This window comes from Mobula hypostoma, chromosome 5 (assembly GCF_963921235.1).
Source record: "Mobula hypostoma chromosome 5, sMobHyp1.1, whole genome shotgun sequence".
Classification (NCBI taxonomy): Eukaryota; Metazoa; Chordata; class Chondrichthyes; order Myliobatiformes; family Myliobatidae; genus Mobula; species Mobula hypostoma.
In genome coordinates, this window is record NC_086101.1 from 1,090,426 (window position 1) to 1,104,171 (window position 13,746).

Consider the following 13,746-nt stretch of genomic DNA (forward strand, 5'->3'; position numbering starts at 1 on the left):
GGTACGGGCTCCGAGCCAGAGATTGGGCAAGGACCCAGAACCTAGGAGGAGGTTACAGGACTGGACATGGCTTGGGTGAGGAACTCCTAGGTAGGGCGAGACACAAGGACAGTAAAGGCACATGGACAGGACTCGGATAGGACTGGGCTAGGCACGGACTGGACGAGGGCCTTCAGGAGCACGGAGTCTTGGACTAGAAGAGACAGGAACATGGAACACAGAGCCGGGATCCCTCCATAGGAACAGGACATGGGGTCGGGACTCACACACATAACACAGAGCCGGGACCCCTCCCTGGGAACAGGACGTAGGGCCGGGACTCATACACAGAACACTGAACATGAAGAGACAGATCCCAACACTTGGTTGCAGCAAACGGTCGGACCCACCTATCAAAGGTGTGGACACAGAGACAGATCCCAACACTAGGTAGCGGCAAATGGCCGGACCTACCTAGCGAAGGCGTGGGCACAGAGAGACAATTCCACACAACGACAGACAGTTTCTTAACTTGACCTAACAAGGCTTCAGTCTTGCTCCAGCAGTAAGACTTCAGTGATACAGGCGGGGTATCCAGGCAAAGAGTCGGGCGAGGGGGGAGAAGACGGGGAGGGGAACAGGACAGTCCAGCAGGGAATCCCTGGTCTGCCTCTACCACCATCACCAGCAGCCTTTTCCACGCACTCTTAGGTCAATGGCTGTGCGAATCCTGTTCGAGATCATCTGATTGTATAGCTTTTCTAAGTTGCAGGTCAAGCTGATACCTCGGTAGTTATCTGTCTTCGTGAGGGATCCAGACTTGGGGACTGGGATAATGTATGAGAGTGACCACTGTTCTGGTTTGTCGCCTTTCATCAGTGCCGTATTACATATGTCCAGCAAGATGTTGTCCAGGTTGCAGTTCTTCAGGACATCTGGTGGTATCCCATCTGGTCCAGCACTCCTGCCTGTTTGAATGCTTACTTGGCCTTCTTCAGTTCCTCAATGGTGAATGGGCCGTCATCGATGTTGACTTGCGTTAGTATCGTTCTTCATCATCTGTGATCGTTGGAGGGCTTCCCAGCAGGTTCTTAAAGTGGGTAAACCATGTCTGGACATGGTCCTTTGCTGTTTTACCACTTATTTGACCTGATGGGGACTTCTTCCGTGTGCTAATCTCATTGACTAGGCACCATGCTTCTCCATGCTGCTTGTCTTCATTACCTCTCTAATCCTCTCAGTTAGTTCCTCTTCCTTCAGTCGGTCGTAGGTGGCAAAGAGATTTTTCTTTGCTGTCTTGAACTTGTCTCTTAGCGGGAGGAGAAGATGGCGGCGCGACGCAGCTGGCAGCGGCCACTCCGGTGGTGATGTCTGTTATCTGTCAAGCAGGGTGCTGTGCACAATCCTGATTTGATGGAGACAGATGTGAGATAACGAAGGAACATCTGGTGAAACTTCTGAAATGCCTGTTTCGCTGCCAATGCTACTGTGTGATCCAGAATCTCCGGAGGGGAAGGCCCCGAGTCCTCGGCTTTGCTTGTTGCTCGGTGGCCGGGGCGGGGTCGAAGCGCTCGGCAGAGATGGTGCTCGGTGTCGGAGGCTCAAAGTTTTCGAACGGACTCAGAGTCGGCTGCGGTCGGGTGCTTCCAATGCATCGGCAAGTTTGCGGCGCTTGGAGATTCATGGCAAGGAGAGTTTCTCCCTTCTACCGTCTGCGTGAGATGATGCGGCTATCGGGACTTGAGACTTTTTTTTACCGTGCCCATGGTCTGCTCTTTATCAAATTACGGTCTTGCTTTGCACTGTTGTAACTATATGTTATAACTACGTGGTTTTGTCAGTTTTAGTCTTGGTTTGTCTTGTGTTTCTTGTGATATCACTCTGGAGGAACATTGTATCATTGTTAAAGCATGCATTTCTAAATGACAATAAATGAGGACTGAATGTCCTCATAATCTAATCATCTAATCGAATCTAATCTAATAATTTACGTAGAAGTTAGGTTTCCTGCCGTTGCCTGTGTCTGTGATGCAGCTTTTCACTGCAGAACCTGAACTGCTGGATGGTGGGGGTTGTCTGGGTTCTCACTGGGTGGGACGGGGGGCTCAGGCAGCATCTATGGAGGGAGATGGACAGTCGACATTTCCCCCTCGAAACTCTGTTTCCTTCCACAGATGCTACCTGGCCCGTCGAATTACCTCAAGCATTTTGTGTGCATTGGTCATGATCTTATCACTTGATTCTGGCCTGATCCCAGAGGACTGGAAAATCCACAGTGGGTTTGTTTGATCCTCGCCATCCAGCACCACCCTCTTCTCGCTGATACCATCAGGAAGAGGTACAGGAGCCTGAAGACACACACTCAATGTTTTACACCAAAGAACACCTTGTATTTTCCGCCATCAGGTTTCTGAGTGGACCATGAGCCCATCGACAGTACCACACCAGTTTGCACCATGCAGTGCAACATGTAGTAAAATTATTTACTGTGCTGTCCTGCTGCCGCAAAACAACTATTTTCACAACATATGTCAGTCACAATAAACCTGATTCTGATTCTAACTCTTAACCCACACTGGTTCAACATCAGCCCTACTCCACCTTGTACCAACATCGTTGTTGGCTCTCTCCATGCCGACGAGGTGATGAGTTGCATCCCCTCTAGCTCTGTGAACCTCATCTCTTCGTCAGGGTGTACATGACGGTGTTCTTGGATCCCCAGGATGGAGATCTCGTGGCTGCTTGCCTGTGATGCCAACTCTGTGCATCGAGGCAAGAGGCGGATGGTGTTTGCGTTGAAGGTTGAGATGATCGTTTTTACCTCACAGCGCAAAACAGGCGCTGTTTGCTCGGCCCCCTGGTCGGACTCAACCCTCTTCATGGGGTTTGAGGTTGCATCTTCATACTGACTGCCTTGGCCAGGGTCTGGGAGTTGCACAGAGTTCCTGAGCACTCCCAGGGTTTGTTGGGTTGTCTGTCATCATAATGGCTTACAGGGCGCGAAACGTTTGTTTCATTTCAGAAGGAAGGTCCCACGAATTCCAGTGTGACAAGGAGCATTTCCAACGGAGACAGGAATACTGTCCGGGAGTGCGGTGAGAGACAACCCCAATTGGGAAGTGATGGATTACTCACCTATGGTTCCCAGTCTCTCCCCCACCACCTTTTTCTTCCCGCACAACCCCACAACCCCTCGACTGAGTTACAATTGAATGAACTTCCATCTGACCGAGATCTACAGATGCAGAAACCATTTCTTTCCCCTCCGCCATCTTCCTACCATTAAACCATCTACTGCCTTATCTTCCACTGGAAACCATCCTCTGTTAAACCGATCTTTGTGAAACTCCTCCGTTCACTGTCGCCTCATCCTTTCTAGCACACTATCTTCACTGGCTGATATCCGCCCCTCAACAGCGGTGGTGAAGTTAAAGTTAACAGTTAGCTTTGTTTGTCACACGTACATTGAAACATACAGTGAAACGGGTCGTTGTGCATCAATCACAAACACAGTCTGAGGATTGCCCTGGGCACTGCCACAAATGCCAACACACTTCTGGCGCCAACATAGCATGCCCGAACCTGTACACCTTTGGAATGTGGGAGGAAACCGGAGTATCCGGAGGAAACCCACGCAGGAAGAACATGCAAAGTTACAGACAGCAGCAGGAATTGACCCCGGGCCACTGGCGCTGTAATAGCGTTACGGTAACCGCCGGGCTACAGTGACACTCGAATGGGATGAGTTTTTACATCCTGTAAAAATATAACATTCGCTGTCACCGACGCTAGTGCTTACTTTAAGTCGTCGGTGATAAGGTTCGAACTCCGGTGACAGTTTTAATTAGCCAGACCTATTTTTTGCCCCGACTGGGGAATCAAGAACTAATCGGTATAAAGTGAGAAGGAAAAGACTTAACAGGGATTTTCACTCAGAGGGTGGTCAGCCATAGGAAGCATTTCCCGGGCAGCAACAGTTAAAAGGAGGGGGCATAATGTTAAGAGAGTGGAGGAAAGTACAGGGGGCTGTCAGAGGTAGATTTTCATACAGAGAGTGGCGAGTGCGTACAATGCTTTGTAAGGGTAGAAACAAAATGTTGTAACTACTCATTAACTTACAAAATGTTGTAAGCTGAAGTCGCTCGTTTCGACCTTCTCAGGGGCAGTCGATGGGCGGTAAGAGTCGTTCCTGCTGCCGATGCCCACATTCCGGACACAATAAATTCTTGCGCCTGTTCCCGGCAATTACATTTTGTTTCTGCCCTTCCTGCAGTACCGGTGTCCAGCAGCAGGGGGCGATCCTGCACAGTGAAACTGACCGCTCGCCATCCCCGCCCTCTGGATGAAAGCGGTACTGCAACACACTAAATTTCCTAATCTGCATCAGCGAGTCATTAAGAAAGAGAATGTGCTGGAGTTTTCGAAAAGTATTAGATTAGATTAAATTAGATTATGAGGACACGCAGTCCTCTTTTATTGTCATTTAGTAATGTATGCATTAAGAAATGATACAATGTTCCTCCAGAATGATATCACAGAAACACAAGACAAACCGACTGAAAAACTGACAAAAACCACATAATTCTAACATACAGTTACAACAGTGCAAAGCAATACAGTAATTTGATAAAGAACAGACCATGGGCACGGTAAAAAAAAGTCTCAAATTTTCTTGAATGTCCCATCATCTCACGCAGACGGTAGAAGGGAGAAACTCTCCCTGCCATGAGCTTCCAGCGCCGCAAACTTGCCAATGCAGCACCCTGGAAGCACCCGACCACAGCCGACTCTTGAGTTCATCCGAAAACTTCGAGTCTCCGACCAGCCCTCCGACACCAAGCACCGGGCACCACCTCTGCCAAGCGCTTTGACCCCGGCCCCGGCAATAGGCAAAGCTGAGGATTTGGGGCCTTTTCCTCCAGAGATTCTCGATCGCACAGTAGCAGCGGCAGCGAAGCGGGCATTTCAGAAGTTTCTCCAGGTGTTCCTCCGTGCTTCTCACGTCTGTCTCCATCAAATCAGGATTGTGCATGGCATCCTACTTACAAATACGATATCATTTCGGAGTGGCCGCATGCACTGCCTCGCGCCGCCATCTTCTCCTCCCTCCTAAGTTAGGTAAGTCACTGGGACCAGACGAGACATACCCCAGGCTGCTGTGGGAAGTGAGGGAGGAAATTACTGAGCCTCTTGCGATGATCTTTGTGTCATCAATAGGGATGGAAGAAGTACCATAGGATTGGAGGGTTGCAAATGTTGTTTCTTTGTTCAAGAAAGGGAGTAGAGATAACCCAGGAAATTATAGACCCGTGACTCTGACAAGTGATAGGCAAGTTATTGGAGAAGATCCTGAGAGCATTTGGAGACACATAATCTAATTAGGGATAGTCAGCATGGCTTTGTCAAAGGCAGGTCGTGCCTTACGAGCCTGATGGAATTGTTTGAGGATGTAACAAAACACATTGATGAAGGTAGAGCAGTGGATGTATTGTAGTGTATATGGATTTCAGTAAGGCATTTGGTAAGGTTCCCCATGCAAGGCTCATTCAGAAAGTCAAGAGGCATGGGATCCAAGGAGACCTTGTTTTGTGGATCCAGAATTGGCTTGCCCACAGAAGGCAAAGGGTGGTTGTAGGTGGGTCATATTCTGCATGGAGGTCAGTGACCAGTGGTGTTCTGCAGGGATCTGTTCTGGGACCCCATCTCTTTGTGATCTTTATAAATCATCTGGATGAAGTGTCACTCAGTTCGGACATGGCCCAAGTGTGGTGTGAGAGACACGGACGTGGGTCGACAGTTCACAGACTTCAATGTGAACAGTGTTAAAGGGAAAAGAAAACAATAAATGCTCGACCAAACAGGGCCGGTAACTAAAACTCTCAAATGGAAAATAAAGCCCACACTGTGGCTGAAAAGAGCAACTAAATATAAAAAGAATATTGACTCGACAGTCCATTTTCTCAGGCAAGGCAGAAAGCAGATGGACAGTAAAGTGTTACTGTGTTGTGTCTAAATCTCGACAAGCACTACGATGGAACGAATGGACTGAAGTACTATCACAATGAAATAATAATTAAATGGCACATGCATATTCACAAGCACAATAGTCGTATGAGGCTATCATACGAAATATGAGGCTATCAGGCAGGAACTTGGAAGCAGACATTGGAAACAGATGTTCTCAAGGAAGTGTATGGAAGAAATGTGGCAAATGTTCAGGGGATATTTGCGTGGAGTTCTGCATAGACTCGTTCCAATGAGACAAGGAAAGGATGATAGGGTACAGGAACCGTGGTGTACAAAGGGTGTTGTAAATTTCATCAAGAAGAAAAGAAGACTTTACGAAAGGTTCAAAAAACTAGGTAATGATAAAGAGCTAGAAGATTATAAGGCAAGCAGGAAGGAGCTTAAAAGTGAAATTAGGAGAGCTAGAAGGGGCCATGAGAAGACCTTGGTGGACAGGATTAAGGAAAACCCCAAGGCATTCTACAAGTATGTGAAGAACAAGAGGATAAGACGTGACAGAATAGGACCAATCAAGTGTGACAGTGAAAAAGTGTGTATGGAACCGGAGGCGATAGCAGAGGTACTTAATGAATACTTTGCTTTGGTATTCTCTACAGAAAAGGATCTTGGTGATTGTAGGGTTGACTTGCAGCGGACGGAAAAGTTTGATCATGTAGATATTAAGGAAGAGGATGTGCTGGAGCTTTTGGAAAGCATCAAGTTCATTAAGTCACCAGGACCAGACGAGATGTACCCCAGGCTACTGTGGGAAGTGAGAGAGGAGATTGCTGAGCCTCTGGCAATGATCATTGAATCATCAATGGGGTCGGGAGAGGTTCTGGAGGATTGGAGAGTAGCGGATGTTGTTACCTTATTCAAGAAAGGGAGTGGAGATAGCTCAGGAAATTATAAACCAGTGAGTCTTCAGTAGCTGGTAAGTTGATGGAGGAGATCCTGAGAGGCAGGATTTATGAATATTTGGAGAGGCATAATATGATTAGGAATAGTCAGCATGGCTTTGTCAAAGGCAGGTCGTGCCTTACGAGCCTGATTGATTTTTTTGAGGATGTGATTAAACACATTGATGAAGGTAGAGCAGTAGATGTAGTGTGTATGGATTTCAGCAAGGCATTTGATAAGGTACCCCATACAAGGCTTATTGAAAAAGTAAGGAGGCAAGGGATCCAAGGGGACATTGCCTTGTGGATCCAGAACTGGCTTGCCCACAGAAGGCAAAGAGTGGTTGTAGACGGGTCATATTCTGCATGGAAGTCAGTGACCAGTGGAGTGCCTCAGGGATCTGTTCTGGGACCCTTACTCTTTGTGATTTTTATAAATGACCTGGATGAGGAAGTGGAGGGATGGGTTAGTAAGTTTGCTGATAACACAAAGGTTGGAGGTGTTGTGGATAGTGTGGAGAGCTGTCAGAGGTTACAGTGGGACATTGATAGGATGCAAAACTGGGCTGAGAAGTGGCAGATGGAGTTCAACCCAGATAAGTGTGAAGTGGTTCATTTTGGTAGGTCAAATATGATGGCAGAATATAGTATTAATGGTAAGACTCTTGGCAGTGTGGAGGATCAGAGGGATCTTGGGGTCTGAGTCCATAGGACACTCAAAGCAGCTGCACAGGTTGACTCTGTGGTTAAGAAGGCATACGGTGCATTGGCCTTCATCAATTGTGGGATTGAATTTAGGAGCCAAGAGGTAATGTTGCAGCTAATATAGGACTCTGGTCAGATCCCACTTGGAGTACTGTGCTCAGTTCTGGTCGCCTCACTACAGGAAGGATTTGGAAATGATAGAAAGGGTGCAGAGGAGATTTACAAGGATGTTGCCTGGATTGGGGAGCATTCCTTATGAAAACAGGTTGAGTGAACTTGGCTTTTTCTCCTTGGAGTGACGGAGGATGAGAGGTGACTTGATAGAGGTGTATAAGATGATGAGAGGCATTGATCGTGTGGATAGTCAGAGGCTTTTTCCCAGGGGTGAAATGGTTGCCACAAGAGGGCACAGGTTTAAGGTGCTGGGGAGTAGGTACAGAGGAAATGTCAGGGGTAAGTTTTTTTAAATGCAGAGAGTGGTGAGTGCGTGGAATGGGCTGCTGGCAATGGTGGTGGAGGCAGATACGGTATGGTCTTTTTAGAGACTTTCGGATAGGTACATGGAGCTTAGAAAAATAGAGGGCCATGGGTAAGCCTAGTAATTTCTAAGGTAGGGACATGTTCGGCACAACTTTGAGGGCCGAAGGACCTGTATTGTGCTGTAGGGTTTCTGTGTTTCTATGTAAGTGGCAGCTGCTCAGCGAGATGACCCAGGCATTGGTACAATTTGGTCAGCAGTCAGTAAGGGAGATATGGCCCAAGTAGAGAAGATGAAGCACATGGGCAGTAGCTCCATTACTCAGAGAATGGCCCGGAATGGAGTCGAGGAACCAGATCCTAACCGGGTCACGTTGCCTCCACACTGACCTTGGCATTCCCAGCTGGTTGTGCCTGAGAAGTATCGGAGGATTGTCTTGAAGCCATTCTGGCCATATGGGATTGAAAAGACCAATGGATTGCTCAGAGAGTGGTTTTGTGGGCCCCGAATGAAGCCAGGTGTCGAAGAGTACGGCAGGTCACGCATGCGAAGGTACCACCTACGAGGGCCGCTCTGTTGTCCCACTTGCTGAGTACAGGGCCCCTTGACCTGGTGTGTATGGATTTCCTGTCAATAGAGCCAGATGCAAGCAACATGGCAAATGTCTTGGTCATCACGGATCACTACACCGATATGAGCAAGCTTTCCCTACCAACAATCAGAGGGCATCCACGGTGGCCACAGTGTTACGGGAGAAGTATTTCATTTGTTATTTCCTCCCCAGGCAGATACATAGTGATCAGGGATGGGATTTTCCGGAGTAGGCTCACACATGAGCTACTCAGCGTGCTTGGATTGAGAAGTTGAGGACAGACTGTTATCATCTGCAGGGTGATCCCCAGCCCGAGAGGTTTAATCGGACCTTGCTAGACATGCTCAGAACTTTGGAAATCAGCAAGAAGAACAAGTGGAGTCAACATATTGGACATCTTGTCCACTGCTACAACTGTACACACAATGAAGCTACCGGCTACTCACCATATTATCTAATAGAAACATAGAAAACCTACAGCACAATACAGGCCCTTCGGCCCACAAAGCTGTGCCGAACATGTCCCTACCTTAGAACTACCTAGGCTTACCCATAGCCCTCTATTTTTCTAAGCTCCATGTATCCATCCAGGAGTCTCTTAAAAGACCTTATCATTTCCGCCTCCACCATCGCCGCCGGCAGCCCATTCCACACACTCACCACTCTCTGCGTAAAAAACTTACCCTGACATTTCCTCTGTACCTACTTCCCAGCACCTTAAACCTGTGTCCTCTTGTGGCAACCATTTCAGCCCTGGGGAAAAAGCCTCTGACTATCCACACGATCAATGCCTCTCATCATCTTATACAACTTCGGGTGCGAGGTGAGGTTGCCCATCGACCTTTGTTTTGGGACTGGCGAGGAAGACCTACCACCGAAGACTTATCTGAAGAATGTGTCTGATATGAGAAAGGAGCTGAAAAAAGTCTTATGAATTAGCCGGGGTCGCGGCTGCCAGGCAGAATCAAGGAAATAAGAGGAGCTATGATCAAAATGTTACGTTCTCCTAACTCATGCCGGGAGACCGAGTCTTCATCAGGAATTTGGGGCCTCCTGGGAAGTGTAAATTGGCTGAACGCTGGGTGGCTACTCCCCATGTGGTGGAGAGTCAGGTGCCAAACGTACCAGTTTTCAGGGTGAAGCCAGAGGATGGGAATGGGCCTGTCAAGATTCTCCATCGGAACCACCTTCTGCCTCCGGGACCCAGAGCCCGACTTAGTAGCGGGACTCTGCAACAATGTGGGGTGACTGAAGGACCAACAGCAGGAGCGATTAGAGCAGCCCCCACCCCTGAATGGGATTCGGACTCGGAGGATGAAGAAATGGGGGTGTGGTATGTGTTGCTTTTTGCTAACTCTCCACTGATTGAGGAAGAGATCCCCAACCCTTCTCATGCTGCATCTGCTGAAACCAGGGGGACTATCTGTGGACAGGCTGGGTTTCAGCAGGACCGTGAAGGGGATAAAAGGCAGTTCAGCCAAGTGGCAGAAGGGTCCACGTTGCAGGAGGGCACGAGTGATAGACCGGGGGAGGCCTCACCAGGTAGACCAGCAGTATCCCACGGAGTAGGTGACTGGGTAAGGAGGTCTCAGATAATCAGGAGACCCCCAGATAGGCTGGCCTATGTAGCACTCGGGGAACAGAGAGCTACGGCTGTCCACATAGTGAGATATGTCACTACCCTTTACAAATGGATTGCAAGTTCTGACATCAGAAAATTCTTTTGAAAGTAGTGTTATTAATAATGGGATGACAAGTTATTTCCGAGTCATGGGGACATGACTTTTGGTGGGTGTGGGGGTGTAATGCCCTGCTTGATATGGCTCATGTTTTTTTCTGCTCTCTGTGCAAGCTGCTTGTTTGGGTTACTGTTGAAGTTCAGAACCAGGAGATATGTGTCCCATCCAGTGGGGATGAACGGATTCAGGGGAGGTTCCTCTGGTGAGGGACACTAAGGTTGGGGCTTTTGAGAGGGGAGAAGAGAGAAGACGCCGGAGAGGAGAAATCGGAGGAGTTGACCCGGAGTGGGGCCGGGATTTGATGAGGTCTGGGGAGATCGAGGAGGATCAGCGAAGGGGAAACCGTGAGCTCCAACTTGTGCACGTTAAACTGCTTCATTTAAAATGGGCCCTTCTTCTTTCCTTTCTTTTTTGTTTACTAACCCTTTAGTTAAATTACGAATTATAAAGTTAGATCTTTTAATTTTATGTGGTGTACCCTCTGTTATTTCATGGTACTGATTTGTAACAGGGTAACAAATCACGCAGCATTCACAGAAACAGGGGGATTTGAGGGACGTACACTTCAATGTCACACATTTGGTGGGGTGGGAGGGTGAATTCCCCAGATTTGCCCAGATTTGCACAGATGTGGTCCCAAAACCGACCCCTGTGGAACACCACTAGTCACTGGCAGCCAACCAGACAAGGATCCTTTTATTCTCACTCGTTGCCTTCTTCCAATCAGCCAATGCTCTAAACATGTTAGTAAATTTCCTGTATTACCATGGGCTCTTAAATTGGTAAGCAGCCTCATGTGTGGCACCTTGTCAAAGGCCTTCTGAAAGTCCAATGACATAGGTTGAAAAAGGGAAGAAGTCCTGAAGCAGAGTACAGGGAATGAGGAAGGAAGCCTTCCTGCCTGTCCTTTCGTTAGAAGGTATATTCTTTGATGTTAGGCTCCCAACTATGACCTTCTTTCAGCCACGTCTCAATGATGCCCACAACATCATACTGACCGATCTCTAAATGTACCACACATTCATCCACCTTATCCTGAATGCTACACGCATTGAGGTACAGCATCTTCAGTCCTGCATACTTTATCCGTTTGAATTTTACCACTGTGTCACAATTTAACTCTTTGCTCTGTCTGCTTTTGTACCCAATCACTGGCTGGCCCTTCTTTACATTTGTGTTACACCCAGCATCTACTTGTAAACCTGCTGGCTCATCCTCAGCTCTATCATCCCGGTTCCCATCCCTCTGCCAGATTAGTGTAAACCACTCCCAACGGCTCTCATAAACCTGCCTGCAAAAATATTGGTCCTCTCACATTCAAGTGCAATCCATCCCTTCTGTATATTTCCTACCTGTCCCAGAAGAGGTTCCAATGATCAAGAAATCTGAAATCCTGCCCCGTACTCCAATTCTTCACTGCATTTATCTGCCATCTCATTCCATTCGTATCCTCACTACTGTGGCACAGGCAGCAATCCTGAGGTTACTACCTTTGAGATCCTACCTCTCAGCTTACTTCCTCACTCCCTGTAACCTGCTTTCAGGACTTCTTCCCTTTTAAGACCCTAAGACATAGGGGCAGAAGCAGGCCATTTGGTCCATCAAGTCTGCTCCACCATTCAATCATGGGATGATCCAATTCTTGCAGTCATCCCCTACTCCCCTGCCTTCTCCCCATACCCTTTGATACCCTGGCTAATGAAGAACCTATCTATCTCTGCCTTAAATGCACCCTATGACTTGGCCTCCACAGCGGCTCATGGCAACAAACTCCACAGATTTACCACCCTCTGACTAAAGTAATTTTTCTGCGTTTAAATGGATACACTTCAATCCTGAAGTCGTGCCCTCTTGTCCTAGATTCCTTTACCATGGGAAATAACTTTGCCATATCTAAGCAACACACATAAAAGTTGCTGGTGAACGCAGCAGGCCAGGCAGCATCTCTAGGAAGAGGTGCAGTCGACGTTTCAGGCCGAGACCCTTTGTCAGGACTAACTGAAGGGTCTCGGCCTGAAACGTTGACTGCACCTCTTCCTAGAGATGCTGCCTGGCCTGCTGTGTTCACCAGCAACTTTTATGTGTGTTGCTTGAATTTCCAGCATCTGCAGAATTCCTGTTGTTTACCATATCTAATCTGTTCAGGCCTTTTAACATTCGGAATGTTTCTATGAGATACCCCCTTATTACCCTGAACTCCAGGGAATACAGCCAAAGAGCTACTAGACGGTCCTTATACGGTAACCCTTTCATTCCTGGAATCATTCTTGTGAATCTTCTCTGAATCCTCTCCAATGTCAGTATATCCTTTCTAAAATAAGGAGCCCAAACTGCACACAATACTCCAAGTGTGGGCTCACGAGTGCCTTATAGAGCCTCAACATCGCATTCCTGCTCTTATATTCTATACCTCTAGAAATGAATGCCAACATAGCATTCGCCTTCTTCACAACTGACTCAACCTGGAGGTTAACCTTTAGGGTATCCTGCACAAGGACTCCCAAGTCCCTTTGCATTTCTGCATTTTGAATTCTCTCCCCATCTAAATAATAGTCTGCCTGTTTATTTCTTCCACCAAAGTGCATGACCATACACTTTCCAATATTGTATTTCATTTGCCACTTCTTTGCCCATTCCCCTAAACTATCTCAGTCTCTCTGCAGGCTCTCTGTTTCCTCAATACTACCCACTCCTCCACCTATCTTTGTATCATCGGCAAGTTTAGCCACAAATCCATTAGTCCCATTAATCTAAATCATTGACAAGCATCGTAAAAAACAGTGGTCCCAACACGGACCCCTGTGGAACTCCACTGGTAACAGGCAGCCAGCCAGACTAGGATCCCTTTATTCGCACTCTCTGTTGGCCGCCGATCAGCCAACGCTCCACCATGCAAGCAGCTCCCCTGTAACTCCTTGGGCTGTTAGTTTGCTAAGCAGCCTCACGTGTGGCACCTTGCCAAAGGCCTTCTGAAAATCTAAGTATACCACATCTACTGCATTTCCTTTGTTTACTCCGCTTGTAATTTAGAAACAAAAAAACTACAGCACCATACAGGCCCTTCAGCCCACAATGCTGTGCCAAACATGTACTTACTTTAGAAATTACCAAGGGTTACCCATAGCCCTCTATTTTTCTAAGCTCCATGTACCTATCCAGGAGTCTCTTAAAAGACCCTATCGTATCCACCTCCACCACCGTCGCTGGCAGCCCATTCCATGCACTCTCCACTCTCTGTGTAAAAAAAACTTACCCCTGACATCTCCTCTGTACACTTCCAAGCACCTTAAAACTGTGCCCTCTCGTGTTAGCCATTCCAGCGCTGGGAAAAAACCTCTGATTATCCAC